This window comes from Littorina saxatilis, linkage group LG14 (assembly GCF_037325665.1).
Source record: "Littorina saxatilis isolate snail1 linkage group LG14, US_GU_Lsax_2.0, whole genome shotgun sequence".
Taxonomy (NCBI): domain Eukaryota; kingdom Metazoa; phylum Mollusca; class Gastropoda; order Littorinimorpha; family Littorinidae; genus Littorina; species Littorina saxatilis.
Window position 1 is genome coordinate 8099132 of NC_090258.1, and position 27428 is coordinate 8126559.

Genomic DNA, 27428 nt, shown 5'->3' on the forward strand with positions numbered 1-27428 from the left:
AGTTCCTGGGTATGATATCCCCGGACGTGTTATTCATTTTTTTGATAAATACCTTTGATGACGTCATATCCGGCTTTTTGTAAAAGTTGAGGCGGCACTGTCACACCCTCATTTTTAAACTAAATTGATTGAAATTTTGGCAAAGCAATCTTCGACGAAGGCCGGGGTTTGGTATTGCATTTCAGCTTGGTGGCTTAAAAACTAATGAGTGAGTTTGGTCATTAAAAATCGGAGACTTCTAATTAAAATTATTTTTTATTAAACGATCCAAAAACAATTTCATCTTATTCTTCGTCATTTTCTGATTCCAAAAACATATACATATGCTATATTTGGATTAAAAACAAGCTCTGAAAATTAAAAATATAAAAATTATGATCAAAATTAAATTTCCGAAATCGATTCAAAAACTATTTCATCTTATTCCTTGTCGGTTCCTGATTCCAAAAACAGATAGATATGATATGTTTGGATTAAAAACACGCTCAGAAAGTTAAAACGTAGAGAGGTACAGTAAAGCGTGCTATGAAGCACAGCGCAACCGCTACCGCGCCAAACAGGCTCGTCACTTTCACTGCCTTTTGCACTAGCGGCGGACTACGTTCAGTTTCATTCTGTGAGTTCCACAGCTTGACTAAATGTAGTAATTTCGCCTTACGCGACTTGTTTCTTTTTGCTAAGTGTCCTCGTGGAGGGATGTTTTTTTTTATTCAAAGTAAAAGCCTGGCCATAATTATCTCAGATACCTTATTATCATCCTAATTTTAATTATTATGAGTTGACTATTTGCGCCTCCATACGGTTTAAAAAATGCTGTGCACGAAAGGAATATTACTGTTTTATGTTCTTACGTGTTATGTTGTATGTTGTAATGCTGTGATACACCGCACCCGAGTTACTCGTCTTGAGATGATAAAGTTTTTTTTTATGTCTATGTCTATGTCTATGTCTACTGAGCAGAACAGTTTTCACGGAGTGTTCCTTTAACGGACACTCCATGTCTAACCTTCTTAGCTCCGGGGCGATGCAGTTTAGAGTCGCTTAAAGGACAGTTATGTCAGTTTGCTCAGGAAAAAAAAAAGATCCGCAAAATAAATAGTGAAAGAAGTGAATAATAATATAATGAAGAATTGATTTTAACAAAGAGAACAAGATAAATGCATCAACTAATTTCCAAATTAGAAAGATCGTCAGCCACCATAGCTATGCATAATCACAAGCGTTATTTAAAAGAGTATCCGCTCGTTATTATCGACGTCGACGTCGTCATATTGTTTTATGCGTCGTCGGCGTCATCGTCATAGCAGATAACAAGTAATCTGTCTCTTCATTTTCCTTTTTCATCAGTTTATTATCGCATCATTAGCAGCGGCAGCAACAGCGCCAAAGTGACTTCAAACTTCATGTGGGAGGCGGATGTCCATCATCCCCCCCCCCCCCCCCCTTTCCTCCTCCTCGTCCTTGTTATCATCCTACTTGTCGTCGCCCTAATACGGTAGTCATGGAATTATCAAAAAGAAGTAAAATTCCAACACTCACAAAAAGTCACAATAATACTCTGCGATATACACCCCCCTCCCCCCCCCGCCCCCCCCCCCCCCCCCAAAAAAAAAAAAGAAAACAATGATAAAACAAATAACAAAACAAAAATGAACACGAAAATAAAGAAAAAGATGAAAAACAAAATAAAACATGTATATACAAAATCTTAAAACTCTTAACAAACATGTTCGTAAAATCAGGCAATACTGTTGATATTCTACATACAGTAAATGGCGTTGTGGACCTTTCCACTTACTACCAAGCACGGTCTCGTGCCGCCTACTTCCAAAGATCAAAAGGTCGCGTGAAGAACTTCCGAGGTCATAAGGACGCACTTCCGGGCTCATTGAGAACTGCGATATTTTCGTATAAAGGGCAAACTGAAATAGCTTATAACTCCTACACTTTGGTGGAGTACAGCGCTTTAGATATAGGGTTGGTGTATTTTATGATCTTGACCCTGTTCATGGACAAAAAATCATTAAGCGTGTAACTGCGACCCTTTCATGAAGTACTCAGCACTCGATAACTAAGGAGCTAAGTGCGTGATCATCTTGACTTTGGTGATAAGTGACAAAAATGTTGAGGGTCTCTGTAGGTGTCGGCCTACAATTACTCCAAAACCAACATATGACGTATAACTTTAGCGTCAGTGAGTGACATGCAGCTGACCGACTAATTCAATAAGATAAGATACGATAAGAAAACTTTAATGTCCATTTTCATTTTACACAAACATGGTGATTTTTCTTTTGGCACCACATCGTATTTTCGTACGAGGACTGGGTGGCCGAGTGGTAACGCACTTGCGCTCGGAAGCGAGAGGTTGCGAGTTCGACCCTGGGTCAGGGCGTTAGCAATTTTCTCCCCCCTTTCCTAAGCTAGGTGGTGGGTTGAAGTGCTAGTCTTTCGGATGAGACGAAAAACCGAGTTCCCTTCGTGTACACTACATTGGGGTGTGCACGTTAAAGATCCCACGATTGACAAAATTGAATAGGCATACCCCCTAGATAAAAAATTTCCACCAAAATACCCGTGTGACTTGGAATAATAGGCCGTGAAAAGTAGGATATGCGCCGAAATGGCTGCGATCTGCTGGCCGATGTGAATGCGTGATGTATTGTGTAAAAAAATCCATCTCACACGGCATAAATAGATCCCTGCGCCTTGAGTCCGAGTCTGGAGATACGCGCGCGATGTAACTTGAGACTTCATATAATTTTGAATAACACAAACACACCATAACAAAAAGCTTAATCGAACATAAAATACACTACTAAGATCAACTTATTATTGCATAATGAGCAACCTGTATATATAATGTTTGTCCCCAGTGCTAGTTTCTATATTTAAGGACATGAAGTGTTATTACGCTAAGTGACATGCAAGACGCCGACGCGTTTTATATAATTATACTATATTCTCAAAATAAAGTCATTCCGTACTTTCCTAATACCATCCTGAAGAAGGCACATTGTCGCTGCCAAAATATTGATCAAGAAAGTACTAATCTGGTTACTGCTGTGCCCTCTTTATGTTTATATATACTATATTCTCGGCAGTTTTTGATTATTCAGTATGACCTATGATTTCATGCATGCCTTTCAATGCGAGATTCAGTAACCGGACGAGTGTGTCTACACACTACATCACTTCTCGTGGATACATGTACTAGACTTTAAACAAAATCATATTAAAGCAATAAGCGGCGTACTATATGTTTGGTAAGACTTTTAACAGATTGATGTTGTATGAATATTGTTTTCAAAATATCAGTGTCCTTGTTTTTTGATTAAGTGCTGCGCTTGTCCTGGGGCGATCTCAACAAATGTTGAATCAGTTTTTATCTAGAACATGTCACATCTCCAGTGATGATCTAGTTAATTTGTAAAAATGTGTGGCGTTCCTGCCTAAACAATGCTAGGTCGTAAATTATTCCAATAATTTACATCACGGTTAGTGAAGACATATGCATGCTGATTAGTATTAAATCACAGTGCAGCTCACAGCCTTCGTTTTGCGTTTTTGTTGCAGCTGAGTGCATTTACAGTTCAAAAATCCTCATATGGTAGTAAAACAAACCCAAAACTACCCAACGACGACATCTGTGAAGCTCGACAGTTTCTTGTTCACGCGAGTGCATAAATTAACCTAGTTAATACGTTGGTGTTTGGTCGGAGTTCGATTCAACTGAGTGATTCCGACCTCGATTTTGTTTTACACAAACTCATGATGACGTCTGACATAGTTTGCTTAGTGACGTGTCTTTTTGTGCATGATGTGGTGATCTACCTGATCTAAATTTAGATCCAAAAATAGGTCAAGACCAGCCGGGTCCGAGTACGAAATTAATTCGTAAAAAAATCGCAGTTCTTGACTCTTTGGGTGCAAGTCAATGGAACTTGGTAGTTCTTCTAACGGATAGCTGCCTGAGGTATGACTAAAAGCCTAAGGGGCTCCGTGCACCTGGATTTGACAAGTTCAGTACCTTTAAACAACCTTTTTGTGTAATTTAGTATTGTCTTGGTCACGTCAAATAAGCATTTGCTTGAGTTCCTGTCCTAGTTGCGTATTTTCATTGGCTTCATGTCATGTATTTTGAATTGAATTTTGTTTGAACCAAAACAAATTGTTGTTAGTTCTGACGCGCCTAAATACAAAGATGAATATTTCAATTTGATACAACAAAAACTCCCCATCCCCTGACTTAATTTGAAACTGAAAAAATGGCGGTTTAAAGTCGACGCACGCGTGAGGCAGTAGATACTTTCTTATCGCGTAGTTATGTCCCTTCTTTGTGGCACTAACAAAAGAAAGGTGTGAAACTGAAAATCACACTAACATTCGTTAATTCCCTACACTTCATTATCACTGTTTTACCCCAGCAGCGAGATGTTTGTTATCACAATAGAGTTTTGGCAAATTGAAACACTTTCGTTCTTTGGAAAATGTAATTGAAGTTCTCATCCTTTATTGAGCACAAACATGGATAGAAACTTGAAACAGAATCACGATCAAGTTTCAAATCCTTCCAATAATTACCGTCCAATAAACTGGTTAAATCATTCTTTTTATAAACTTATTGGTTAAGTCTTGACTATAGATGTACGTTGTGTGCAATGGAAAAAAAAATCCGGTGGGAATATTATAGAATCACCTGAGAAAGAAAGGAAGGAAACAAAAGGAAAAAGAAAGAAAGAAACAAAGGAAATGAAGAAAAAAGAACGCAAAGAAACAAAGAGAGAAATAAAGAAAAACAGAAAGAGAAACCATCCGACTCACCAGATGTATCAAATACGGAGAGAAAGCCATGCACAGCGTATGTAAAAGTTTGAATGAATCCGAGGTAATGTACAGGAACGAATACATGTTTTCCCCTCCTGAATATAATATTCATTCAACGCTTGACGATGCAAAGATCTGCGGACACGGTATAATTTCTGCGGACGCAGATTACGGTGGGTTTATGGGAACTAGTAACGGCTTAATAGAATTAGTGTAACAAATCCATTCCACACAGTTCAACCCAGCTTCTCCCTTTTCCTGTTATTTTAAACTCAGATATACCCCCATTTTATGATCGTGATACTTATTTTGTTATTTAGTAAATTTATAAAAGTTATAAGGAACTCATTACCCCGCTCTATGACACGTTGACATTTTTTTCTTTACAAAAATAAAGTAATGTTTTGATTAAAATGTTTTTCGTCCGGAGTTATTTTTCCGCAAAATGTTCTACACTGTTATTCGGTCTTTTCTCACTCAGTTGTGTGTGTGTGTGTGTGTGTGTGTGTGTGTGTGTGTGTGTGTGTGTGTGTGTGTGTGTGTGTGTACGTGTGTGTGTGTGTGTGTGTGTTACTGCGTGTGTGTGTGTGTGTGTGTGTGTGTGTGTTTTTACTGTCTTTTTCTTTTTCGTTTGCTTTTTGCTTCGTTGTTCTTACTTTCTTGATGATTTTTACGAAAAGTCAATAAACTGCATCCCGGATTATGCAAAAGAATACAAATATAACAAAACAAAAAAACTAACACACACACAAACTTTCCAATTTTGGGCGTGACCACCCATTTCTGACTGTAGAAACGACTGATTTTCGGGGGAATAAAACGCACGTTTAACCCTCGGAACAAAAGTGTTAGTTCGACTTTTCACCTTCGCCTCCCGGCCATGCGTCTGCGCCATAAACTTGCAAAGCAAACTGAGCTCTGCCCCCGACATGGTCACACCAATACGCCAACCTCGCTCAACCCCGCTGCTCGCTTTGGCCATTGCTGGTTCTGCGCGCGGATGTTTCAAATGTGTGTACTCCGATAGTAACGTCAGTTTCTCTCGTGTCTTTCTCGGTTTCTTCAAACAGTTGCGGAAACAGTTTTTTTGGTGTCTGTTTCAGTTGCTTTACACAGTTTTGTTCAGATAATTACAAAGTACAATGCCGCATACAATCAAGTAAATAAATGGAGCAAAACAAGCTAAGTCTTTTTTTGTCGCTTTAAACCGTTTTGTTCAGATAATTACAAATTACAATGCTGTATACAATTAATTAAGAGGCAAGGCAACCGCTGGGCAGAAGCAGAAAGAACAGCCCAGATCAGGGTGCGATGGAGAAATGTCGTCAATGGGCTATGCTCCGCTGGGGACAAAGGGCCTAAGTCATACAATTAATTAAATAAACGGAGCACAGCAAGTTAAGTCTTTTTTATTTTAGTCTTATTCGTGATAGATTTTTTTTCAGCGGCTTCGCACTTCGGGAGACTTTGTTAAAAATAACAGCTTGTGGATTTATGCTTTACTAGATGAATACCCGCTTCGCCGGGTACGGCTGCACCGGGAAGAAGTCGAGCCGAATACCCGGCTGCGCCGGGGACCCGGCTATGCCGGGTGTACGCCGGCTTTGCCGGCGCACCGCACGGAGGAAGGGAGATAAACGCGGCTGAAAACACTGGAGAAGATAAGGAAGAGTTACTGGGAATGGATCCAGAGAAAAACCAAAATCGGTCCAGCGCTGCGCGCTGAGAGCACGTGTTGAAATATCTCATCGATGAGGTTGTGTCCGGGGTGTAGCTGAATACGGTCTCCAAATTTAAAAAAGATCCACCGAGAACTTTGGCCGTGCATCGCGAACAGACACACAGACACACAGAAACTAGTCGTATATATATATATATATATATATATATATAAAAGCTTGTCAGTACATACATGTTGCTGGAATTAAACAATGTCGAAAAGAATAACAATTAAGACTGGCTTTGGTTATACGTGACAACACCTGATTGCGGACGGGGGTTCCTGGTCAAATATCATTTTCAATTAAAAAAAAAAAGGAACAATAAACCTAAGAAAGAACAATACCAACAAAAAAGCAACGGGAAATGCATTTAAAGGCTGAATGAATTCAGAAGAGAAAAAAAACAAGTTTCGGAAGAACGAAAGCAACCTCCCCCCCCCCAAAAAAAAAAGGAAAAGAAAGAAAAAGAAAGTCTTACGTATGTTTCAAATTTTAGCTGGATGATTTTTTCTGCAGATGAGTTCCGACAGTGTCCGAAACTATGACTCAAAGTTAACGTCAACTCTAGCCGGGGAGTTTTCTTATTACCATGTCTATAAACGTAGAGGGATTACCTTAAAACATGTTAACGTGTAAACTGTTCGAATGCAATTATACAGTTATCAGTTGAAGTCCTCAGTAAAAACGCACCAGTATTTTGTAGAAAGTAATCATTTCAGCTGGCGGACAATACAATTTTAAAGCCAACAGGTTTTGTAACAATTTAGGTTTTTGGTCGTAAAAAACAAAACAAAAAACGTCTGTAGGACACCCCAAGTGAGTTCTTTGTTTGTCTTTTTGAAAAAAAAGCAGACGCTTTGGATCCGCCAGAAAAAGGTCTGTCAATATTATGCAAATGTATCTTACAAAGGAATACCGAATTTTCTTTGGAAATGATAATTAGATAATAATTCATTTCAGATAAGGTTTATGAATTTTTCTCTCTTTTTGTGTGTGTTTTAAAGTATCTAAGGCACTACGATGGGTGACACAATGCTTTATAATTATGGAATGGAAGGTCATAATAGTTTTTGAAGAAAACAAGTTGAACTTTATCAGACAGAGAGCGATGGCGGAATGTTTACTTCCGTCTGGCACAAACTAACTTGAATGCACATTATTAAGCAATGTTTAAAGTTACAGAATTTTCCCAAACTATCATTTCTTGGTTTACAACAGTTTTATTTGGATAATTGCAAATAACAATGCCGCATACAATTACTGAATTAAATGGAGCACAACAAGCAGAGCTTATCAATGTGCTCTTAAAAACAACATAATATTTGATTTGCCGGACAAATATAAAGTATGTAAAAGGGGACAAAACGATAATTTTTTACTATTACAAAGGTCCAGGTATCTATTTGTATTTACCTGCAAGTAAACGCTGCTGAACTAAAACAACATACGTCATTAACTGAGAGATTTTTTTTAATCGGTAACAAACTAATGTGCAGTGGCGGAATGTCAGTGCAACGGAACAGGTAAGTTTGCCGCACTCACTAAACCACCGCACACGTTTCGGCCTCAATTTTTTTTTGGCGGGCTATTGTGCCCCGAGGGGGTGCAACGCGCGACGATCGGACGGCTTCGGCAAAACTCGGCACTGCCCGGCAACTCTCGCGTTTCACCGCCATCTTTGAACGAGGGCCCGAAATGCGAAGAAACTAAGGAGGAATTTGCATCATTTCGAGTTTGTTTCGAAAGGATTATGGGATCATAACTTTCTTTGAAGTTAAGGTAAGTCTCGTGCTATTGTCATTTACTCCGATCTTGCTGTGATTGCGGAAATGCGACCGCATTCCTTCACATGAGGCCTAGCGAGAGCGAAAGGTCCCACTCTTCCCCGAACCAACCGTTGGTGGAGGAATTTCTTCAATCGCTTCTTTGTCAAAGAGCAAAAAATAGCTCAGAAAACCTGTACGCTATTTCAGGTAGCATCTTTCACCCTTCGCTAGGTACAAGGTGCATTTTCTAATCCCTGAGCATTTTACTGCGATCGTAGATTCGAGTCTGTAAAACTTTGCGTGTCAGCTTTTTGTTTGTTTATTCGGCTGGCGATGCGAGGGAGGGAACATGTGTGTGTAGTTTTTTGCCGACAGTGTGTAGTTCGGTAGATGGGGGGTTGGGGTTGTTGTGGCAGGCTGCCCCCGTGTGCTAGACATTAAAACCTTGCTTCAGCTTCCACACGCTGCCTTCTTTTTCTCACTTCGGGAGCCTCGAACAGGCCGAGTTTTCGAGTTAATCACTTTCACTTGTGGCTCAAGATTGCCGAGCTTGGGACTGCCAATTTCAAACGCGTGTAGTGTGTTGCTCGTTTTCGAGCGCTGCGCGTAGGACCTAAATGCACGTGTGTGTTATGGAAACAAACCTGTGTTTTGGATGGGTGCACGCGCTCTATGCAATCAGTCTGTTTAAACCGTCGTTAGAATGAATGACGTTAATCTAAAGACGATTCGATGAGCCTGTCATACACACACGGTAACAAAATCGAATGTAAACTGAAACCGCCCTGCCTTTGCGCGAAAACGGCTAAGCTTGGTTAAAGGTTCGCGGATAATATGTATACCGATCTGTCAGCGCTGTTTTACCAGTTTGTATTACCCTCTCTCCACCCCACCCCCCTCGTAGTTACACATTTGACTATATTTGCAACCGCTATTCTGCATCTTTATTTTCTTTCTTTGTTTTGAAAATGTCCACTTCTTTTAGTTCTGCACTAAGTTTTAGAGGATCAGTGATGCTGTGTCACTATCAGTCAGTGCATGGCTTTGAAATTCCCATTATGAAGACAAACTGCAATGATGAAAGTGCATGAACGCGAACAGGTTCACAACATTTGCCGTTTGGTACATGTTGAATATTGACAATAATATAATATATATATAAATGACACGCACTTTATGAGTGGAAAAAAGTAAACAAGATACTCTGCCTGCAGGCATAACTGTCAAAGACACAACAACAAAGAACAAACACACCTGCAGAGTCAAAGGAATCTGAAAACATCAAAATAATGCAGCTAGGCATGTCTTTGTGCATTATAGAAAGGTTGAGACTAATTCCCTTAATTTCACACAGATGTCCCATTGCCTTTTTCTCCCAAGCTAAACCCTGCATATATATTTATGATTAAGTAAATAATCTACTAATTTAATAAAATATATCTTGTTCAGCTGTGTCTGTTTTCCCTAGTGTTTTGTACAGCATACAGGGAAGGCACCGCTCTCTAGCACAGAAATATAGAGTATAACTTCAACAGACAACACAATCGGCAATATGAACACCTTTACTTATGGTTTTGTATTGCACTTGAAAGGGAAGGATTTCCATGTATTGTGTGCTCAGAGTACTTCCTTTCGCTTTGAACGTTCGATACTTTTTTAGTCTTCACGGGAGTATGCTATTGTAAAACAAAAGTTTTGACACTAATGCGTGCAGAAATTCAAAATCACACTCTCTGGTTGCAAGTGTAACTGAATCAGTAATCAGGCTGTGTGGGCGTATCCTACTCCTAGTTTAATTGTGTATAGATAATAGTAGTTTAACCTAAGTAAAGCTTAAACTTAAAGTTGCCTTGTTTCCTGACTATTTTTTATGTCGTGATTGAAAGATATTATATATATATATATATATATCATCACTCATTTTTGATTTACTACCAAAAGACACATTTATATATAATTTTATTTAAGTTTTGTTCAAACAGAAATAAGCTGGTATCTCAGATTGCTTCGTTCAAAGTTCGAGTCATGTTTGCCTTAACGCTTGTAGTTGTAGTGTGTGGAAATTAGTCAAAGGCATGAAACTTGATTGAGGGGCAACTGTCTGCACACTAATTGATCTGCCGGGCTATTTAAGTTTTAGAGTTCACGTGGTAAAGTCTTCAGAACATAAATTATCCTTTATGGAGATCTTTAAATTGTGATTGTTTTAGAAAGACAGAGGGTACATGTATACAGTGACGGAACCCCCTTTTTATGACTTCCCCCTTTTAAGAATTGATTTGTCCAAAGTTTTGGAGGTCTAAAACAGTAATAGGGGGTATACACTGCATTTAGGATTCTGATACTTCTTCTTCTTCTGCGTTCGTGGGCTGAAACTCCCACGTACACTCGTGTGTGTTTTTTACACGAGTGGAATTTTACGTGTATGACCGTTTTTTACCCCGCCATTTAGGCAGCCATACGCCGTTTTCGGAGGAAGGATTCTGATACGTTAATGAAGTTAGATTACTTATTAATATTAATAAAAAAAAAGTGAGCATTGATTGAGCATCAGTGCAGGTTGTGTCTGTGGCACCTTTCTGGTATTGATGCATCTTGTCTAAGTGTCTTTAGTCATTTGTCATGTTGTTCATTTATGTGTCACACCTGTACCTGTAGTCTTTCCCACACTTAGTCGTTAGGAAAAGATATGTTGAGGTATTGAGGTTGAGTAAAATAGAGTGGAACTGGAAAGGAATGTCAGAAAAGTGAGGCTAAAAGTGTACTTGAGGTGGTATGTACCTAGAAAGATGAAGACAGTTTTGGCCTGTGTATTTTTATTTTAGTTTTATGTAAATATTGAGACAGGCACTGTTTATTTCTTAATTCGTATTAATTAGTAGAAATGAGTGGAAAAACTATTATGGTCTAATTTAATAGTCACAATTTGAAGATGAAAGAATGGCAATCACTGAATTTGCAGTCTATCAATATCATTATAACATCATATTGTTGCATCCCGGTATAATACTTTTTTTTCAATAGGGGGTGTATAAGTTTAACTCTGTCTCAGTGTCTGTTTGTTTGTATGTTTGTCTGTCTATTTTTTTCTTTAGACTTGTATCTCTGGGTTTTTCCTGTTTAGTTTCAGGACCCTGAAGTGGAAGTAAGGTAGCTCTGCATGTGTTACCATTTATTGTACTGCAGTAGGTGTTACTGTAACCAATTGATTTGACAACTGATGATAATTGCATTCATCATCACAGTTTAGGATGGCCTTATCCTGTGCTAATTGGCAAGCTTCATGACTTTTTATTGTTCCACCCCTTCATCGTAAAAACACTGTGCCTGACAATGAATAATCAGTTGTTCTTACCCCGTAACTTGTGCGAACAGACTGTGGCAGTGAACTGTATAGTGTATGGTTTAGTGTTTTGTTAACTAAACAGAACATATTGCTCAATGCTGCATTAAAGTACTTGTTGGGTAGGTGTGGAATTTTTATGCACAAATTTGAAAAACAAAAGACCCGTCACAGACTCACTGTTATTTTTCTTTTTTTTCAGCAGAGGTGATTTATGTGTCTGAAACGGTCTGCGTTTATTTGTTTAAATTTTCAACAAACATGATTTATGTGTCTGTTTCTCTTTGGATCAGTCCTGAAAAGTATATACATTTAGGTAGATAGGCCTTAACAAGTTCAATGTAGATAGGCCTTAACAAGTTCAATGTAGATAGGCCTTAACAAGTTCAATGTAGATAGGCCTTAACAAGTTCAATGTAGATAGGCCTTAACAAGTTCAATGTAGATAGGCCTTCACAAGTTCAATGTAGATAGGCCTTAACAAGTTCAATGTTTCACGTTCCCTGACAGACCGGGGTTTTTTCCCCTCTCGACCCTGTAACTTTCTCTCCTTGTCCTTGACCCCTAAACAAATTTAACAATGAAAAAACTTGGTTTTGCAGACTTTGACAGGAACGCTTGTCTTCTGAGACATCCAGGGGACAAATCTTACAGGAGTTCTGGCCAATAAAAAGCCACAGGGCTAGTTAAAACAAGAAGACTTCTATCCTAACTTTAATCCTTACAAAAAAAATGTAGCCAACTGGTCCACCTTCATTTATTCTCTCCTTTGAAACTAGCCTTTTATTCTTTTTTGTTCCTTAGGCTTAGTTTCTGAACTTTTGCGAGCAGGTAGAGTATTTTAGTCCAGACATTGTCATTATCCTTGATGTTCATTTACAGGTGAACACTTTGTTGTATTGTTTGCAATTGCAGTTTATTCCTTTGTTATATATTTTCTTAATTCCTCATTAAAGTTTAGTGCTCATGATGATGATGTTTAGTGTGCTCTGAGTCTGACGCTAAACAAACCAGACACATATTAGTATAACTAGATGAATACCCGCTTCGCCGGGAAGAAGTCAAGCCGAATACCCGGCTGTGTCGGGGACCCGGCAAAGCCGGGTGTACGCCGGCTTTGCCGGCGCACCGCACGAAGGAAGGGAGATAAACGCGCAAAACACTGGAGAAGAGTAAAAATAGTATAACGGGAATATGGATTGAGCGTTGTCGACAGTGACCTTATGAAAATAGAAACGGGAATATGGATTGACGCCACAGGAAGGAAGGGAGATAAACGCTGAAAACACTGGAGAAGATAAGGAAGAGTTACTGGGAATGGATCCAGAGAAAAACCAAAATCGGTTCAGCGCTGCGCGCTGAGAGCACGTGTTGAAATATCTCATCGACCAGGTTATGTCTGGGGTGTACCTGAATATGGCCACCAAATTTGAAACAGATCCATCGAGAACCTTGGGCGTGCATCGCGAACACACAGACACACACACAGACACAAGTCGTATATATATACTACTAGATGATTACCCGCTTCGCCGGGTACCGGCTTCGCCGGGAAGAAGTAGAGCCGAATACCAGGCTGCGCCTGGGACCCAGCAAAGCCGGGTGTACGCCGGCGAAGGAAAGGAGATAAACGCGCAAAACACTGGAGACCTTCTAAAAATAGTAACGTGCAGTGACCTTCTAAAAATAGTAACGAAGTATCGGGAATATGGATTGACGCCACATGGAGGAAGGGAGATAATCGCGGCTGAAAACACTGGAGAAGATAAGGAAGAGTTACTGGTAGTGGATCCAGACCAAAAAAACCAAAATCGGTTCAGCGCGCACTGCGCGCTGAGAGCACGTGTTGAAATATCTCATCGACCAGGTTGTGTCCAGGGTGTACCTGAATATGATCACCAAATTTGAAACAGATCCATCAAGAACCTTGGCCGCGCACAGACACACAGACACTAGTCGTATATATATATAGATGATGTACTTTTGGTCATTCATGTAAGCTTGCGTTGTAAATGACAGGGAGCAGGTTAGAGTTCTCTACATTGTTTCCAACCATTAAAATGTGGAATGGGTTATTTGTTTTGAAGGCACAGTGAGTAATTTAGTATTGTTCTGGTCACGTGATATAAGCATTTGCTTGAGTGCGTGTCCTAGCTGTATGTTTTGAACTGTTCATGCGAAGAAATTCTGAATATAATTTTGTTTAAACCAAGGCACAGTGAGTACGGTGCAATTCCTCTTTTAAGATCTTGTTTAAGATTATATTTTTAGATCCTCAGTAAATTTAACGCTGTTAAGACTCCCTCCCCTTTGGGACCTAATTTTCTAAGATTAATGAAGGTCGTTAATGGGGGGTTTCACTTTATACTGTACTTCTGGTCACTTATTTATTCTGGCATAGAACAAGAGCAAGATAAATTACCTCAGTTTTGTTGTCTAACATAACAGTCTGGTATTGTGCGTACTTTTGCTCATCCAAAATAATGACAAAAACGCTGTTTGGTGGCTTGTTGTCAGATTTTGTTTGTTTAGATCCTCAGTAAAATATCCCCTTTTTGTTGTTGTCCAACATAATACTAATAGTCATAAGGAGGCACATTTGACTTACTTTTAATTTCTATTTTAAAACCCGCCACAAACAGCATACCATTACCTTTAATATCTTTCTCGCCACTTACTCACAGACTTTCGTAGTCTTGATTATACTTCTAGCGGGGACCAGGTAAGAACTATTAGATATATATAATTCAAGAAACTCTTTTTCCTGTGCATCACTTCACACAATGAATGCTGGAAAACCTTTTTCAGTTTGAAAAGCTCATTTATACAAAACATAGAATACAAAGTTCAATACCAGCCAGAATGTCTCCAATTTTCGGCCCGCAGGCCTTCTTCAAGGTTTACAGACCAAGCGTCTATATGAAATATCATATATATGTTCTCTACATTGTTGTATACCAGAAGAATGCAGTTTGACAAACGATGTGTTGTTGGCCGGTGGCCGAGCCCATTTATCTTGAGAGGAAAGGGCACCGAGAGTTGTACACATGACCTGGGTCTCTTAGCTGGCCAGGGACAATAATGACATTCTTTCTTGCTGAGGGTGTTCTTAGTGTCTGGTTCACGCACCTAGCTCCTTCATCACTTATCACATTACATGCATGGGTGGTCAAATCTCCAAATGTTTAACTCGTCAACAGGCCTGAAAGTCCAAACAATGGTGTACTAGTGATTCTGAAAATGTACTAACCAGAGAGCTAACTTTACTAGCCAAACCAACAATTTGTTTCAACAACTTTACTCGCATTTGGCGAGTAGATGAAAATTTCTACTCGCCATTTACATGTTTCTACTCGCCACTTTCAGGCCTGGTTAACAGGGCGAGTAACTTCAAGAAAGGTACTAGCCCGCCCAAAATTTCGTTGGCCTGGTACATGCCACAATTGCTGTGGGTTATCTTAGTGTCTTGTTCACTCACCTAGCTCCTTCATCACATTACTTGCATGCACAGTTAAACCCCAGGATTATTTCCCCCCCCCAAAAAAAAACAACCCATATTTTTAAGTTATTTTGCCAAAAAAACAAAGACTTTTTTTTTCTTCTTTTTTTTCTCCCCCAAATGCCCCCAAAAAGTCTATGGTCGCGCGCGAAAAAATAGGGTCGGTCGGGATACCGTAAATAGACTTTTCTTTTCTTTTTGCCTTATGAAGTTTCAGGAAGCTTCTTTTTACATTTAGTCAAGTTTTGACTAAATGTTTTAACATAGAGGGGGAATCGAGACGAGGGTCGTGGTGTATACATGTGTGTGTGTGTGTGTGTGTGTGTGTGTGTGTCTGTGTGTGTGTGTAGAGCGATTCAGACCAAACTACTGGACCGATCTTTATGAAATTTGACATGAGAGTTCCTGGGAATGATATCCCCGGACTTTTTTTTTCATTTTTTCGATAAATACTTTTGATGACGTCATATCCGGCTTTTTGTAAAAGTTGAGGCGGCACTGTCACACCCTCATTTTTCAATCAAATTGATTGAAATTTTGGCCAAGCAATCTTCGACGAAGGCCGGACTTCGGTATTGCATTTAAGCGTGGTGGCTTAAAAATTAACTAATGACTTTGGTCATTAAAAATCTGAAAATTGTTATAAAAAAAAATTATAAAACGATGCAAATTTACGTTCATCTTATTGTTCATCATTTTCTGATTCCAAAAACATATAAATATGTTATATTTGGATTAAAAACAAGCTCTGAAAATTAGAAATATAAAAATTATGATCAAAATTATATTTTCGAAATCAATTTAAAAACACTTTCATCTTATTCCTTGTCGGTTCCTGATTCCAAAAACATATAGATATGATATGTTTGGATTAAAAACATGCTCAGAAAGTTAAAACGAAGAGAGGTACAGAAAAGCGTGCTATCCTTCTCAGCGCAACTACTACCCCGTTCTTCTTGTCAATTTCACTGCCTTTGCCACGAGCGGTGGACTGACGATGCTACGAGTATACGGTCTTGCTGAAAAATTGCATTGCGTTCAGTTTCATTCTTTGAATTCGACAGCTTGACTAAATGTTGTATTTTCGCCTTACCCGACTTGTTTTATTCTTTTTTAATTTATTTTTTTATACAGTGATAGACCTAGATGTAACATCACTTATCACAATACTTGCATGCGCAGTTGAACCCTCTTTTAATCAAGACCTTCAAAAATTATGTTATGAAGTTGTAAGAACGTTCTTTTTACAGTGATGTACCTGAATGAAAATAGTTTAAAGCATGGAGCTTGCCATGTGAATTGAGAAAGGAAACATACGTTTTGTGTTGGATAGCTTCTTCTTCTTCTTCTTCTTCTTCTTCTTCTTCTTCTTCTTCTTCTTCTTCTTCTTCTTCTTCTTCTTCTTCTTCTTCTTCTTCTTCTGCGTTCGTGGGCTGAAACTCCCACGTACACTCGTGTTTTTTTGCACGAGTGGAATTTTACGTGTATGACCGTTTTTACCCCGCCATTTAGACAGCCATACGCCGCTTTATGAGGAAGCATGCTGGGTATTTTCGTGTTTCTATAACCCACCGAACTCTGACATGGATTACAGGATCTTTTTTGTGCGCACTTGGTCTTGTGCTTGCGTGTATACACGGGGGTGTTCGGATACCGAGGAGAGTCTGCACACAACGTTGACTCTGAGAAATAAATCTCTCGCCGAACGTGGGGAGGAACTCGCGCTGACAGCGGCCAACTGGATAGCAATAAGTGACGAAGAGACGACAAAAAAGCAATAACCTTTAACCTTTCAAACATCTGAGAAAATCAGGTCTTAATATATTAGAAAGAGGGAGCCTTAAAATTGGGGTAAGTTTACAGAGGTTGTGAACAGAAAATGTGAGTATACAGGGTCGTCAAACTAAAAGGGAGGACGACCCTGTATACTCACATTTTCTGTTCACAACCTCTGTAAACTTACCCCAATTTTTCAAGATCATTCTCTTATAATTTCCTTTTAAGTTTCATACCATGATACAATTTGAAATCGGAATATTGCAGTAGTTTCAGCAAACCTGAGGCATTCGTGTAAACGGTAAAGGGATACAGTATCTCTTGGGGTGACAGTTTTAGGCTGATTGTTTGGCAGCATTAAACTAAACTTGTGTCAGTTTTGAAAGTGAATAGTGAACGTTCTCCTTTTCTCAGCTTCTGCTAGCGAGTACCAAGCTGATTCCGTTCGACCTGAACTGTCTGTTTTCAGTGTTCTACGCTCATTAATACTGTCGTTCTGCTTCTGGGTTCTCCATGACTCACACTCACAGGAACTTGCTTATCCCTACGCTGATCCCTACCCCCCCCCCCTCCCTCCCTCCCTCTCTCTCGACGCCATCGCGAGTAGTTTCTCAATCATTTCGGAGCTCAGCATTTTCTTCACCCGTTGTAGAACTCGATGTTTTCTTCGCTCAGAAACCCACCGTGTAGCTAATAATCCCGGCAGGTGAAAGCCTGTCAGTTTAGGAGAGGTCTGGCCCCGCAAATCTGTTATCTCAACACTTAATCTACTTGCTAAGGATTTGATAGTGCTCGGGTCCCCGTGTGCTATGCCGGGGTCTGCCCTAACCCTTTCTTTCGGATTAAATAACTCGCCTCCGAGGCGGATCACGATGCTTTTGTTATTACTACTTACTTTGCCCTGGTTCTGTTCTTATTACAGTGGAACCCCCCAATTTAAGACTTCCTCCCTTTTAAGACCCTGTTTTCTAAGACCTTCTGTTCATATCCTCTGTCAAATTACCCCCATTTTAAGACTCCCTCCTTTTTGAGACCTGATCTTCTCAGATTTTTGGAGGTCTTAAAAGGGGTCCACAGTATTTTCTTACAAGTTACTCTGGTTCTGTTCTTGTTTCTTGCCCTCCTTGTTGTTCCCTTAATCTGTTGCCCCTCCTTTCTTTTATTTGTTCATTGTTGCCCTCCCTGTTAGTATGTTCTGTTGCCCCTCCTTTCTCAGGCATGGTACTCTTCCGCCAATCGGCGGAAATCCGCCGAAAACGAAAATCCGAAAAAAATCTGCTGATTGACTTGAGATTATTATTTTTTCTTACTCAAGCCTTGTTATCTTTCACTTATATCCCTCTCAGCTTCAAGGAGAGGGCACTAAACACATTTGAATTAGTAAAAAGTCGTCAGCTTCAGGGGGCGTTGCCCCCTGACCCCCACAAGGGGCGCTGCCCCTTCCTAAGCGGCCCCCTGGACCCCCGGCTTTATTTCAGCTGAAACTGCCATTCCTTCAGTACCATGCCTGTTTCTGTTATTTGTTCATTGTTGCCCTCCCTGTTAGTATGTTCTGTTGCCCCTCCTTTCTGTTATTTGTTCATTGTTGCCCTCCCTGTTAGTATGTTCTGTTGCCCCTCCTTTCTGTTATTTGTTCATTGTTGCCCTCCCTGTTAGTATGTTCTGTTGCCCCTCCTTTCTGTTATTTGTTCATTGTTGCCCTCCTTGTTAGTATGTTCTGTTGCCCCTCCTTTCTGTTATATATGTACCATGCCCTTCTTTTTTGTATTACGGGATTTCCATTCTATTTGGCTTCTTATTAGTTTTCTCTGTCTGCGTCGTTTGACTTTATTGTTCACACGCTAGAGGAGTTTTAAGTGAACTTTGCTGTGTTATGTTGAATTCTTTAGTAAAACTTCACAGTGTTCAGCAGATTATTACCATTGACATTACCTGAGATGGGTTGACTATTCGGCTGGAAAGCTTAAAGGAGAAAGCTATACATGCACTTACGATACATTCTCGTGTAGTCTTCTTTTGCTGTGCATTGCGGGAAATGAATGATCGAACGAATGCAACATTTTTGAGTAAAACATAAACAAGTCTTCTTCTTCTTCTGCGTTCCCGGGTAAACAAGTCAATCATTGGAGATAAATAATGTAGTGAAATAAACAGATTTTGGTTTTTTAAACGACAAACTCTACAAATAATAAGCCATTCCATGCCGATTTCAAAACGCATAAGTGTGAAGTTACATGTAACATATAAAAGGTTCATAATCGTACTCGTGGTACTCGTCGTGTGCTCGTACATTCGGTGAAGAGGTCGTTACTTCTTCTCTCTACATCAACACACACAGGCCAATGTCATACAATAATAGAGTGGGTAAATTATAAATCAATTTCATAAATGTTCATAGTCGTACTCGTAGTAGTGAGCTCATTGTATAAATCGTACAGTCCGTGTAGAGACCGTAACATCTTCTCTCTACATCTTCACACGCAGGCCGGTTTCAGCTGTGCGAGTGCAAGGGGTTTCGGGACAGGAGACGAGATGTTCGGGGTGTTTGTTTTTGAAGTGAATAAACAGGGGGTATACGTCCTATACCACGGTGCGAACACCCCCCTGATAAACAGTACGCGCGGACGAACTCTGACAGCCATTGCAAAGAGAGGGACAGGAAGGTATAGTGCGTTTACACACGCGCGAACGAACTCTGACAGCTATTGCAAAGGGAGGGACCCAGGGGTTGGTTGCATGAGACGACTTAAGCTGAGCGGAAATGTGCTCAAAGTTGAGATGGTTGACTTTACGCCGAAAGCGCGAAAACTGGGGTGCATGAGCGGTCTTACGTTCGTTGAGCACAGCGTTTCTTGCTTAACTTTGAGCCTGCTTCCCCCCCCCCCCCCCCCAGGCTTAACGCTGAGCTTGGCAGAGATAACAGACTTAACCAGCCAGTTGCCGCTTGCAAGATGATTTTTTAAAACCTTTTATCATTTGGTGCTATAATAGGTCGCACCAACGCGACGGAGTTAGACAACTTTCTTGTTTACTGCATCTGTGCCCGGCAACCAAAAGGTTTTTGTTTTTGTTTTCTTTAGGGTGAAATAATTTTTTATTTGTTGAAATATGTATTTATGTATTTATTTATTCAATCATTAATATATTTATATTCTGTTTGTCTTTTTTTTATTTGTTCGAAATCATCTTTTGTTACCTAATGCTGTCTCTAATAGTTATAAGTGTTTTATTATTTGATTTTTATAATTTTATTTTTTTTAATCTTATTTATTTATTTATTATTTATTTTTTAATCTCACATTATATGACTTTGGTTTCTTTTCCTTCTATTTTGTTTTTACTTCATTTTTTATTTTGATATAATTCGTGGTTTTTCGTAATTACTGTATTTTTATCTTCTTTTTGTATTTACTTTTTTAATTTTTGGTCGATGTTTACCTTTTCAGTAGAGAGCGATTCAAGATCAAGAAGACAATCTTTATTTTTCTTCTTCTTCTTGTCTTCTTGTCGTTCGCTGTTAAATCGTCAGTCCGGACTGCAGGGCGAAGCGTGCTGTCCTCTCCAAGTCCTCTTTGGGGCCGTATAGTTTCTTTTGTAGCGCTGTCTCCTCTGGCCAGGTGGTGTCCCTCAGAGCACTGTGGTATGGACAAGCCTGCAGGATGTGCTCTGCTGTCTGATTCTTGCCACACGGACATAGGGGGGAGGGAACTAGCTTCAGCTTTGTGGCCATATGATGGTTTAGTCTGTTATGTCCAGTGCGGAGTCTGAGTAGGACGACTTGTTCTTCACGTTGGAGCAGGTGGTAGTCATCTTTCTCCGCTCTGGTTTTCCTCTTGTTTTTGATGATTGTCTTTTTTTCCTTGTACTGCAGCTGGGACGTGAACTGTTCTTTTGAGGCACGTTCCTTGGCAAGTTTGTCTGCAGCCTCGTTTCTTCTACTCGATCCAACATGCACAATGCACACAATAGTACTATAACGCCGAACGCTCTACTTTGTACTACACACGGCATCTCCTGTGTTGCATGAGCGCGCGCTTCCTGTGCATGCTTGAATGCGCCCAGATGCCGCAGAGTACATTATTGTGTAACAGACGGTCTCTGATGCGCCCTTTTCCCGCGAACCTACTAGACTGCAGTTTGCATTGGCTGTTGCTGACCACATTTCCCGTGACGTCATGGAATCTCCCACTAACGCTCTAAGTAGGTGGACAACGTCGACTTGCCCTCTTTCTCTGCTGAGTCGGCCCTTAAGACGGCTCTTGCACCCCGACTTTGTTTCGTGTTTTGCAGATTCTTAACAGAGCAAGCTTTACAGTAAAGTTGAACCGTTTGAGCTTGGAATTTGAGTTCTCTCATACAACCACATCTTCGATATGGCGATTCCTACTGACCTATATGCACGTTGTTTGCGTCATCTTCAAGAAATACAAAATTACAATTCATCCACATTACAGGAAAAAAAACAGCGTTATTTCCGGAATGTGTCTATTCTGCAATAAGGGACTGTTCGGGTTGATGAAACATTGTTCTTGGGTCGAAAAAACATCACCCAACCCTTGACAACTTACCTAAGCCGAGCTTAAACATTTTCCTTCAGTGGCTTGATACTATCTTTTCTTCCGCTGCAAATCCAAACATTCGCTGCCCACGGCTCAGTGAAACTCACTATAAACCCTCCGTGCACAGGCCTCGGCATTTGTTTATGCAGTTTCAATTTATGTACACTGGCTTGAAAGCGATCCCGGTACATCTCGACAGAAGCTGTAGGATTTCTAACAGCAGGGTTTCATTTACCAGTGCGCCCTGCGCCATTGGCGCATCAAATCTGAAAATGTCCCATCACTAATCCCTTCAGTGCGTCAAAGGGCGCATTGAGATTATGTACCACTGCGCCACCAAATGTACACTTTCTATAGATAACACGATATAGCGGCTAATTCTCAGATGGCACCATAATGCACCATTTTGCATCTTTGGTGGAGAAAAAAACCCGCATAGAGGTCTCGTATGCGCGTCTTGCCTTCGACTATGTCCCATCGGCATTTGGCTGAGGGGGACAAATGTCCCATTGTCTTTTTCTCCCAGGCTAAACCTTGCAACAGCACCAATCTATACACCTTCCTCACTACCAAGGTAACCTGGCCTTACACTGCGTTGGGGAGGGGGGGGATGAAGTGATATTGTACTTTCTTCCCCCTCCCGCCCGACCGACACCTTCTTCTTTTTCTCTTCTGTAGATTCTTCTTTTTCTCTTCTGTAGATTCTTCTCTTCCTGTTTAGTTCCCCATCCCCATTCTTTCAATTTGTTCTTCTGGTTTATTTTTGTTATGTCCACCATTATGACAATGTGTGTAATTTAGTATTGTTCTCGTCACGTAATATCAGCATTTGCTTGAGTGCGTGTCCTAAGTGTATGTTTTGAATTGTTTCATGCGAACAAATTCTGAATAAAATGTTGTTTAAACCAAGGGATATTGTTCGCCTTAACCTGTTAAAACTAAAAAGTGTTTTCTTTTGCGCAATATTAGAGATGATCTTGCAGAGTAAAGTAATAAAAAGCTGCAGTGTAGCGAGAATTGCCGCTTAAAACTAGTTTGTTCGTTTGTGCTGTTCACCTGAGCAGCGATTTTGATTTGACTTGCCACCGACTAAAATCGCTTGAACGTTGGTTGCAAGTCTGCCATGTGAACAGGACTTAAAGCAATGGAAAGCTATAGTCAGTGTAGTGTCAAAGATCTACCAGTTTGTGGGTTTTAACTTATCATACATTCACTGTTGTAATGATAGTGCAGTAGGTACTAAAATAAGCATTGAAACCAATAATTATAATTATGAAAAGCACGAATTTGAGATGACAGTACGGTTGTGATAGTCATCTTTATCTCTCTACAAGGAAAGCTTTGTTCTCTGTCAGGTGGCTTGTCGGCAGAGGGTTAATTGACTTTCGGGCAGGCAGCCAGAAAAGCAACGTTTGCCGGTTGCGTGAGCCTGTTGTCTCATAAACGGACCCCCCCCCCCCCCCCCGGCTAGAGAAACAATACCCCCAACCCCCTCTGCCGCCCTCTCCCCTCTCCCCTCTCCCCCTCCCTCTGCCTTCTTTGCAAATGAGAACTCGTGAATGGGGCAGAGTGTTGAGTTGGTTAGCTTGGAAATACTGGCTTCGAACTTCGCCCCAACTCATCCACTAAAACGTAGTAATACGTCCCTCCATTTTGGGTAACACAGTTAAAAAGGAGGTGGGTGTGTGACTAAGACAGGTCAGTGGCGGGAAATCAGTACATGTAACATTTTAGTTAGAAACGCTAGTTTCGATGTGTACTCCTCCCCCACTCCCGCATTATTGTGGGAGGGGGGGGGGGGGACTTTTGAATGGGACAGAGAAATGTGAAAATTGCAGCTAAACATCATCAAAATTCGATCGGAGCGAGGACAGTTTGGCTTAGAAACACTATGTTGGAAATGTCTGCACCCCCCCCCCCCACCCCCCTCCCTCGTTATTATATTTAGTCAAGTTTTTTTGTTTTCAAATGGGACTGACGTACACGAACTGATTGGAAGCTGAGGAAGTTTGGCCAAGAAATACTGTGGTTCGAAGTAACCCATCCCCCGCATTGTTGGGGGTGGTGGAGGAGGGGGGGACTTGTGAATGGGACAGGGCGGTGAGAACAGGTGGGGGGAATTCAGTGGAAGCGAAATAAGTTTGGCCAAGAAATACAGTGGTTCGAAGTAACCCAGCCCCCGCATTATTGGAAGGTGGTGGTGGGGGGGGGGGGGGGGGGGTGCACTTGTAAATGGGACAGGGCGGTGAGAAAAGGTGGGAATTCAGTGGAAGCGAAATAAGTTTGACCAAGAAACATTTGGGTCCTAAGAGGCCCATCCGTTAATTTTTTTAAGGGGTGGGGGGGGGGGGGGGGGATGAGTTCTGAATGGGATTGGGAACAGTTGGGAAGCAAAGTAAGTCTGACCAAGAAAACTCGGGTCCAGAGAGGCCCATCCGCAGCTCTATTTGGGGGTGGGTGGGGTGGGCGCGTACTTGTGAATGGAACAGGGGAGTGGGAACAGGTGTGGATCGAGTGGACGCTAGGGAAGTTTGGCCAGGACACAGCGAACATAGTGTGATGGCCGTGATGTCCGCTGGGAATCTTTACTGTGTGCTCGCCTCCGTCAAATACACATCCCTTCGAGACGCCCTGCAAATATTCAATGGGCTTTTTGCTCTCTCTCCCTCTCTCTCTCTCTCTCTCTCTCTCTCTCTCTCTCTCTCTCTCTCTCTCTCTCTCTCTCTCTCTCTCTCTCTCTCTGTTGAGAGGAAACTTAAAGTAGCACAGTCCGCCGCGTACGTCATCCCTTTAAAGAAGGGATGGGGGGGGGGGGGGATCCTCCTCTGCCATTGCTGACGGTCAGCTGTTGTTTACAATGTCTGAGTTTTGTGTATCCACTCCCACATGTCTTTACACAGTGACAAACACACACACACACACACACACACACACACACACACACACACACACACACACACACACACACACTATCTCTATCTCTCTCCCTCCCTCCCTCTCTCCCCCTCTCTCTCCCCCTCTCTCCCTCCCCCTCTCTCTCTTTCTCTCTCTCTCTCCCTCTCCCCCCTCTCTCTCTGGAGGAAAACAAGTTCGGAAATAGCCGTAATTACTAATTACGGAGTTTCTGACATCCACTGCAGTGTCTCTGTTAATACCGCAGAAAAGGTTGTACCTCCGATGAAAGGACACCCTTAGGACCAGTTGAAAGTGTCCCCACATTGCAGGTGGCCTGTCAGTGTCATGACAGGTATGTCTTGGTCAAAATTATAGGCAAAGGGACTCCAGGAGTCCTTTCATGGGAGGTGTTATCTCATCAGAGGGGACGCACATTACTAGTACCACTGTCATACGCTCCACCATATATCTGTTTTTCTCGATACTTCTTTTATTTAACCACCCCCCCCCCCCCCCGCTTACACAGAGATACCCACCAAGTTGTTACTGTTTACTCATACTCAGCCACAGAGTTAAATGCAGGCAGCAGCGATCGATCTAGATCCCTGTGCGCGCGAGCGTGGAGAAGAATCGAACCACTTGGCAAACAAACCCCAAACCGTCGGCTTCGCCAGGTAACAAACACCAAAGACTCTCGCACCTGAAGTAGCGGTTCGCCTCCCTTTTTTCACCTACACTCTCGCAGAAGTCTCCATCTCTCCTTTCTGTTTCTGCGACGGCGAGTTGGTACTATGGGTGCAATACTTGCGCCAAAAGTGAGGATTTCAAAGATCGCAGCAATCTTTGTTATCGGGTTAAAATAACTTGAGTTTCGCTAAATTGTAGAGATTTCGACACACCTCTTGGTTTTTATGTAGAGGAATAAACATCTTGCAAGGTAGTCGAGCTTACAATTAATTGAGTTTCGCTAAATTATAGAGATTTCGACACACCTATTTGTTTTTATGATGAGAAATAAACGTCCTGCAAGGTAGTCGATCTAACAATAACTTGAGTTTCGCTAAATTACAGAGATTTCGACAAAACTCTTGTTTTTATGTTGAGGAACAAACGTCATGCAAGGCTATTGGAACCAGTAGACCCCAAGAAAGATGAGCTTGACGTGGTATTTTTCTCACTAAGACTACGGTTTATTATTAGTATAACTATAAGAAGTCATGACTGTACTCACCCGGGTTTTTTTTTAAACCTTTGGCGCAAATACGCCAGCCACACGGTGTGACACCGTTCTCGCCTCCAAATGTGTGCAAAGTCTTTATCACCAACAGAAAACATTGGTAACTCGGCACCGTTTGTTTTATTACTTTTAAAGAAAAACAACAACCGTCAATCATCATGATCTGTCATCTCTCTCTCCCCCCCCCCCCCCCCCCCTTTCGTCTTTGGTTCCATGTCCACTGTACAGTTCTCATCACGGAAGAAGCGTAAGTTCTTCTTACCCGTTAACATCAGGGTAACTCGCCATTCTTCTTTCTTTTAAAAACAAAATTCGCAATGATCTTTGAAATTTGAACTTTTGGCATTTTTCTGCCACCATACAAGTTCTCACCAACTAAAAGTAGCCAAAAGCCCAACCGCCGCCGTCGCGAGAAAGAGAGAGAGAGCAGCGCATCGACCGTTACGGAATTAGTGTGAAATTGATCGGCGTGTTTAAACAATGTTGCGGCGTTTCAATAGCCGTTGCTCGCTAATCAATGGAGAGCCATTCAGAGTCCGCTAATTCTTACCCAATCTGTGTGCGCGGCGTGAGAATGCCGGCTTTTCTCTCACTTTCTCATCTAGGCTTGAAGGAGAGAAAGACACTGAAAGATGGAATAAATGAAAAAGTGGTTAACGCATGTGTGAGAGAGAATAAAAAATGTGGTAAATGCATGTGTGCTTTTGCAGTTGCGCTTGGAAATTGGATGATGGTGTAAGAATGCTGGGTTTTTGCTCATGATTTTACCATTTAGGATGAGAGAGAGAGAGAGAGAGAGAGAGAGAGAGAGAGAGAGAGAGAGAGAGAGAGAGAGAGAGAGAGAGAGAGAGAGAGAGAGAGAGAGAGAGAGAGAGAGAGAGAGAGAGAGAGAGAGTCTAATTAAAGACATTCAATACACACGGTATGAGTGGTTTTGGATTCGAATTAAAAATTAAATGATAACTGAGGTGTGGAAAGGGAGTGCATGCAGAAGGGGGGAAGGGGGGGGGGTAAGTGAGATAAGGAACGGAGAGGATGGCGGTGAGAAATAGAATGTATAGCATCTTCTCTCTCTCTCTCTCTCTCTCTCTCTCTCTCTCTCTCTCTCTCTCTCTCTCTCTCTCTCTCTCTCTCTCTCTCTCTCTCTCTCTCTCTCGATCTCTCTCTCTCTCGATCTCTCTTTTTTTGTCTCTCTCCTCTCTCTCTCTCTCTCTCTCTCTCTCTCTCTCTCTCTCTCCGCCTCCTATTGAAATTCTCAAGGCCCTTAAAACCAATGGGTGTCATTCGTGCGCTGTATTCTTTAAGTTGTTCGATACACAGATCGTTCCATCATTATTGTATGCAGCAGAAATATGGGGCCACCAGAACAATAAACAGATTGAGAAAGTTCACCTCTTTGCCTGTAAGTTGTTTATAAACGTACCCCCGTCGACCCCCAACGATACGATATACGGCGAGCTAGGAAGATATCCACTTTACGTTGAGGCTGCTGCAAAATGTGTGCAATACTGGTTTCGGCTGTTAAAACAACCATGCTCTCGACTCTCAAAGATGGCTTACCTGTCTCTTTTGAACAATCACGACAGAGGGCAAACAAACTGGGTCACACATGTCAAAGACCTTTTGTGCAAGTCTGGATATGGTTTCGTTTGGTTGTGTGCTGGGGTGGCAGATGAAAAGTTGTTTCTGGGAGACCTGAAGGAGACAATGAGGCACCAGTTTTCACAGAAATGGTTTACACGTCTGTCAGAAAGTACACGCCTTGAATTTTACCACAGTTTCAAAAGTTGTATTGGGCACGAAGA

At 41.2% G+C, this 27428-nt stretch overlaps 1 protein-coding gene across 1 annotated transcript in view; it reads left to right on the plus strand.

Moving 5' to 3' along the window:
- The first annotated feature begins 8217 nt into the window (after positions 1–8217).
- The window catches only part of LOC138947039 (hornerin-like), a 112630-nt gene continuing 93419 nt past the window's right edge, over positions 8218–27428 (plus strand). Inside the window, exon 1 of the mRNA XM_070318465.1 lies at positions 8218–8327. The gene's annotated coding sequence lies outside the window, so the exon portion shown is untranslated. The remainder of the gene's footprint in view (positions 8328–27428) is intronic.